The sequence below is a fragment of the Heterocephalus glaber genome, unplaced genomic scaffold, assembly GCF_053883595.1.
Source record: "Heterocephalus glaber isolate CG9 unplaced genomic scaffold, H.glaber_assembly_v1.0 deba00001689, whole genome shotgun sequence".
NCBI classification, from domain to species: Eukaryota; Metazoa; Chordata; class Mammalia; order Rodentia; family Bathyergidae; genus Heterocephalus; species Heterocephalus glaber.
Window position 1 is genome coordinate 14,591,447 of NW_028258414.1, and position 6,000 is coordinate 14,597,446.

Here is a 6,000-nt window from a genome sequence, read left to right on the forward strand (position 1 = left end):
GTGCATTGGCCTTGAGGCACTGGGAATGTGGGGGGCAATTTGGTGTGTGGGGGATGACAGCCGACCTGTTGGGTGCTGAGGGTGTCTCATTAGTGCACTAGGGGGTGATGTTTTCCTGACTCCGGGCCACCGATCACTTCATTTCCAATTCTGGCAAAATACCCATAGCATAACATTTACTATCCTAACTATTTTTGAGTGCATGTTTCAGTGGCAGTCAGGATGTTAAGGAATCATACATTCCCGGTACTTTTGTAGAAGTTGTGATGCTAAGAGAGAACAAACATCAACAATCAGCTCAGCCTGAAACAACACGAATTTCTAGCCTTGGATCGGGAGCTGTCTTCCCTCCATCCAGAATGGGGGCCATGTGTTTGGCCTGGAAGTGGCAGGAGACAGTGAGCCTGTTTGGAGAGTAAATATCTAATTGATCTTGGGTCTCATTAAATGGAATTGCAGTGCTTAGAAAAAGGGAGGTGAGATTTCCTCTCATGTATGTGGCTCACACTGTGCCTAAGACCTCAGCTCACAGGGTGTGTACATGGGTGGGCAACGATTATGGAGTGAGATGAGGGTCAGTGTCTGCGTCCTGCCTGGTCAGGGCAGCCTCGGGAGGAGTCTAAATCTCCAAAAGGAATAGACAGTCTAGGGTGCCCAGGTTGGCCCTTCTGAGTGTTGGGGATTGACCTGTCCTCTTTCTCCTGACTTCCCTGGCCACCTGCCTAGATATTTCCTTAAGCTTCCTCTTAGATTCCCCACCACCTCTTTCTCCTGGCCTCCGGGCAGTCTTCTCTAATCCTTCAGTCTGCAGGGAGGAATGGAAGTACTCTTATGGCTCTCAACCAAACAATTCCCAGGATGTCCATTTAATGTGCTAGCTGTGTGACCTTGAGCAAGTCACTTAACCTCTCTGAGCAGGGACAGTGAGCCCATAAATATTTTTATGGTTTTCTTAGCTATCTTGCAAAAAAAAAAAAAAAAAAAAAGGTTGCTTTCTACTGTCTCTTGGGATAATAGCAGTACCTATTCCCAGGGTCGGGATAATGCCCCCTATGCTCCAGGAATGGTGGTGGCTATCAGCCTTTAGTAATGGCTTCATATCTGCAAGCCTTATGACCTTTTGAGGCTGTGAACTCCCCTGGCCATGTCTATGTGAGTCTGCCTCTTCTCACATGGACCCATGCAGAGGACTGTGACAGCTAGTGAGTCCTACCTCCCTGGCCTATATTCCATCATCCCACTTTTGGCGACCTTTTCCTCGGGGAAATTTCTCGATGTTACATAATCCTGGTGGGTTGTCAGAATAGCGGGTAGGGCTATCTATCCCTACCCTGTTGCCACATGTTGGCACATGATCCAGACAGCACCAATCCTAGAGCCCCATCTTCCAGAATATTAGTCATCTGTTCCTGTTCATTACTGGAACAAAAATACCTGGCGTATACAACTTAAAAGGAGAAAAAGTTTGTCTTGGTTCATGGTTTCAGAGGCTTCAATCCTTGGTTGGCTGGTAGCAAGGTAGAAATATCATGGTACAAGGGGCATGGCGGAGGAAAGCTGCTCACTCCGCGGCAGCCAGGGAGTAAAGAATAGGGGAGACCAGAGAGTGAGGAAGAGGCCAGGGACAAGAATATACCCTTTCAGGTTTCTCCTCCAGTGAACTACTTCCTTCAACCAGGCGCTACTTCCTAACAGCACATTCAGCTATGAGCTCAAGAATGGATTAACCCATTGATAAGATTAATGTCTCAGGATCCAGTCACTTTCCAAAAACTCCACCTCTGTGAACACATGGAGCTTTGGGGCTATTTTGATCCAAACTATAACATTCAGTGACAGTGATTGGTCCCCGGGGTGGGTACAAAACTCAAGCGGGACAATCTGATTCTTTCCTTAGGGTGACTTGTGGATGCTAGGAGGAGGGTTAGGAAGCCCTCTTCCTCCTGGCGTGCAAAGCTGGATACTATGTGTCTGAAGCAGCTGTGGAGCAATCTTTTTCCCTCAATGTAGGGACCCAAACAAGGAACAGAGAGGAGAGGAATTTGGTGAGCATGCTAGTGACATTGAGTTCCAATTTTGCTTCTCATGGTCTTGGTTCCTGCAGTTTTTCTTTCTCTGTGCTATAGAAACATCTTCCTCAACTGTAAGAGCTAATAAATTCCTCAAATAGCTCCAGCTTATTTGGTCAGTTTTGTCTCATACCTCTTGGATCCTAATAAATGCACTCAAGAAACACCAAATGAGATGAATACATGATTAACTAAATGAGTTCCCAGAGGAGATGGATGTCCAGAGATCCTGAGGCCAGAGGGTTGGGAGCTGCTGCCCTGTGGCCATGGCATGGAGGAAGAGTAGAGATTTGGGAGATTATTATATCGCACCAACTTGGGTTTGAATCCTAGCTCTGCCATCTGCTAGCTGTGTGACCTTGAGCAAATTACTTTTCCACTCTGAACTTGAGGCCTTTATAAGACAGGTATAGGAATAGTGACATCAAAGAGTTGCTTTGAGGATGGAGGAGATAGGGAACAGGCAGCACCAGGCACAGTGCTGGAGACAGAGGTAGAGAAGGCAGGAGCTGGAAGAATGGTAGCTATTTTTATTAGCTCATAATCCACTGTGGTTGAGCAGTAGGACTGAGATTGGTATGCAGGTCAGGAGGGAATGAGGATCAATGTGCAAGCTGAATTTTCAGAAGCAATGAGCCCTGGCACCATTACTCGGGTGGGAATGAGAACACTTGGGGTTGAGAGAGATGATAGATAACAGACAGTCTAGCTCCCAGGAAATGGTGGTAGACAGATCAGGCTCAAAGGTCAGTTATTCCATTAACCACATGGCCCAGTCAGTCTTCCCGAGCTTCAGTTTCCCTCTGTATATACCTTCCTGACAACGTCTTGAGGACTAAATGAAATAGTCCATGTAACATGTTCAGCACGGAGCTTAGTAGGCATTCAATAATAGTAGCTATTGTCATTGATGTTGGGACTTGGGGACCTTTTTGGGACACAAAGATTGGGACAAGTGGACAGTGACATAGGCAGACTTTTTATAAGAGAATCCCCAAATAAAGGAGTTACAGAGAGTCATATCTGAGTCTCCCAAGAAAGGCCATTTCAGAACAGCCGGGGGCCCATCTATCCTTCAGCAGTGGATAGTGGGGGTGCTTGCACTGGGAAGTTGTGTCTGAGGACATGACTGGCATCTTTCTGCCCACCCTGATTGCCCCCTCAGAGTCTGATTTCCTGTGTTTCCCACATTTCCAGCTTCCATTGCCTCATTTTCCACTTACTCCACAGCCTTCCAGGCCATCCTGCTGCCACTGTGTCACTGGATCTGCCTTACTGACCAGGACTTTGCTCTTGCTCAAATCAGCGAACCCTTTTCTTCACCTGTGATGGCTCAGTGGTCCTTGCCCCTGCAGAGCTCTTCCTGGTTCCTGGCACCCTTTCCATGGCTTCGGGGTTCTTCATCTTTCTCTGGTCCCCTAGATGTTAATGAGTCTCAGGATTCTCACCTGTGTCCTCTCCACATCCCACAACCTTCCCCAGGGAGCTAGCTCTCCCATGCTTCTGGGAAATCCACAGCTTCCAGTTTGTTGTGTTCAGATGAGACCATCCCAAAACTTCAGATTGATTGCCCTCTGCCTACTGGACCTCTCCATGAGCATGGCTTGCAGGCCAACTCAGTGGGCCCAAGTCAGACAACCCCCCCCCCAGTTGTACCCCACATTGTCTTTCTCATCTCAGAGAATGGCATCACCCTCCACCCACACCACAAAGTTAGGCTCAGCCTAGACTGTCCCACATCTAACTAGTCACTAAGTCCTGCTGCTTCTACTCCTCTATGTCATGTAGACAACTTTCTCCTTCATTGTGCAGATGACCAGGTCCTGTCTTGCACTTGCACACTCTGCACCCGCCACTGGGCTCCAGTGGATCCGCTAACCTTCAGACTTACCCTATGGAGCCCACTGTGGCTGGGATCAGCTTTCTGAACTATGATCATTGCCTCTCTGCCCTGTTCCTGCAAGTCAAGTCCAGTCTCATTAATTATGTCTTTTTAGGAGCTTGTATGTGTCTGTACCCCAGCCTCGGTTGCCTCTCACTGTGCTGCTGCCCAGCTGAGCTATGGCAGCTCCTCCCTCCCTGCCCTCTTTACACTAGCTCTTCCCTTTGTGGAACCACTCCCCTCTTACCCACTCCAGGCCATCTGCCAGAGCCTCCTGAGAGATTCTCCCATTGTGGGGCCCCTCTTCTGCACCACCGTAGAACCCCCGTCCAACACAAGTACAGCACAGGGCTTGCCACACCACTTTGTCATGGTGAGTCCACCTCTCTCCCGCCAGACCTGGAGCTATTGGAGGCGGGCCCTGGATCACATTCCTCGGTGCCCTTAAAGACCAGCAGAGTTGGCAGATCAATGGAACAATTCGTCCCTATGGGTCAAAGCCTTTAGGAGACTCTTCAGTTGGACACTTTTTCTGTGCAGGTCAAAGTCTTCAATTGAATAGTTTGTCTCTATGGGTCAAATCCTTTTTTTTTTTCCTTCAAAATCCAACATTTCTCTGAAAATGTAGCTTCATTCTATTCTGATGGTCTACAAGTCACAGAGAAAGTGGCTCCTGCTATTATTAGAATTTCTCCCCACACTAGGGTGGACACCTGCAATTTCTTTCACAAATATGGAAACATTACCTTGGTGGCCCAGGTCATTACTTGCAAATCAATGAGTTCTGTTTTAGCCACCAAATCAGATATCAGTGAAACCTTGCTCCAGAGAAGAAATACAGGTTTTTGGCATCACAGAAACTGCCCATCAGTGAGCTATTGGTGATTGTTGGTGCCTATTCTGCCCAAACTTGGCTGGTTATTTTGCGATGTGTGGTTCAGCCTGGCTCTGCAATTCACTGTGATTCGTGGGCTGTGTGTAATAACATTCAGCCTCTCCTTGGTTCCCAACATGCTCAGGTTAACCGTAGTGATCCTACCTTCTGTTGCGTGTCACGTCTTGTTGTGTGTACCCAAAATATGAAGTCCTATTGGAGCAAAGGTAAAGCAAAGTGAGAGGAGTTGGTTGCAATATGTTGGATTCACATTTGGCTGAATTATAAGGTATGAAGGATTTGAAAAGAATGCTTTTGATTCTCCTTTACTTCAACAATTTCCTATAAACTAATATGAAATTTTGATTTTTGGTCTTAATATGTTTTAGTACAGATATCTAGAGACAACTTCTTCAGTGAAATACATCTGAGAGACAATTTGTTCAATTGATCCCAGTTGTCTATAGTCAGCTTCAAGACATGTTTTGTGACTAGTGAATGAATCTCTAAAATATTTGTTTTAGGGCTGAAAGTGTGGCTCAGTGGTAGCACTTGCCTGGGATGTACAATGTCCTGGGTTCAATCCCCAGTACCACAAAAAACAAAACAAAAACACAGTATTTGTTTTACATCTTCACGTAACAATATATTTTTGTTTAGATGGGGGAAAGCTGGAGGGAGGGAGCGTAGCACATAGCTCAGGGTCCTCCTAACACAAACCCTGACCTGTAACATCAGACCCTGCTTCCCAGGGAAGACTTTTATGTGGAGCCTGCTGTGAGACTTAGACAACCACAAACCCTCTGTGTGCTTCTGTTTTCTCTTTTGAAAATAGGATGTTGGAATCTTACAGGACGATCAAGCTCACTGAGAATGCTCACACAAAGAATGACCAATTAATCTGTCAACAACTTAGAAGAGTTGTCATCTCCTCCTCCCTTCTGAGGACTTTTATGCTGCTTGTCCACTCTCCTGTCACTTAAATCTCCACCTCTGCCTGTCTGTCTGGCCTGGTTCTTTTCTGTCAGCACTTCAACCTGCTCTACAAACTTCCATCTACAAGCGAAATCACACTGCCTTGTCCAAGTACTGCTGTCTTTCCTTTGCGCACAACCAAACCTACCCCTGTGGCTCTTCCCAGTGCCTGCCTTTCCTTCTGGGGCTCCTATCCATTC